Source organism: Haplochromis burtoni, unplaced genomic scaffold (genome assembly GCF_018398535.1).
Source record: "Haplochromis burtoni strain Fernald_Lab_line unplaced genomic scaffold, NCSU_Asbu1 Contig_849, whole genome shotgun sequence".
Lineage (NCBI taxonomy): Eukaryota > Metazoa > Chordata > Actinopteri > Cichliformes > Cichlidae > Haplochromis > Haplochromis burtoni.
Window position 1 is genome coordinate 1 of NW_024583210.1, and position 1,195 is coordinate 1,195.

Genomic DNA, 1,195 nt, shown 5'->3' on the forward strand with positions numbered 1-1,195 from the left:
TTAGAATGACTCGGGGGTGTTGATTCATTTAAACTAACATAATCATCCTGCTGCAACCAGGTTTCTGTAAGGCAGAGTAAATCAATTTGTTGATCAATTATTAAGTCATGTACTAACAGAGACTTGGAGGAGAGAGACCTAATATTTAATAATCCACATTTCACTGTTTTACTCTTTGGTTAAGATCGTTTCTTGGACACCACTCAGACAGCCAGCAATTTAAGGAGAACATGCGGCTAAACATGTCACTCCTGGTCTAATTGGGGACCGACCAGAGAAAACTACAGAGTCCGACATTGTTTTGGCAAACAGATCTTTATACAAAGTCTTTTTCAAACATGCTGTGGTAGCTTTCTTCCTGATCCTAGTTGTGCCTGATTTCTCCCTTTCACTTGGAATCAACCCTAGATCTTTTCTGTATAATCTGGTATGGAACAGACCTTAGCTGACCTTGAATCAGTTTGTCAGACATTTCCAGTTGGTTTTGAACCTCTGAAAAATGGGGGAACCTTGGAAAACCTTGAATCAAAACTGGAAGCCTGTCACAGATTGATTTGATTTAAAGTCCACAGTAATGGTGTCCAAATTCTTATGGACCTAACATTAGCAGCTGAAGCAAGTGATTACATTTTGTCTAGTAGTTCCTGTTTTGTCTTTATCTCACTATGATTGCATTTTCTATCTTCTCTTTGCTATCACCTACCAAAGTTGGCAGAAGCAGAAGGATGCCCCTCCCTGATTCTGGTTCTGTTAGAGGTATCTCCCAGTTCAAAGGGAGTATTTCCTTTCCACTGTCACCAAGTGCTGCTCATTGGAATGGTCTCTTTAATACTGTTGCTCTTTGCCTTATAATGTAAAGCACCTTGAAATAACTTTTACTAAACTGTTCTATAAAACTGAACTGATTTGACATGAAAGTGCATTGTGAATTGACCTCTAGATGAAATTGTGTATGTTCTTCATCTTTTTACAAATACTTGTAATTACTTGTTTATTTTTGTCCCACTCACACTGGCAATAAAACGATAATACAATCATAGAAATTCAAACCAGAAATTCACAACATAGTAATCATTCTTTGCACAAATAGCCCTAAGCTACAAAACACACTGGAACAAGTCTACCTGTCACAGTCCTGGGTCTTATGACCCAGTGTTTTGAGTTTTAGTTCATTTTGATGTTTATAGTTTATGTT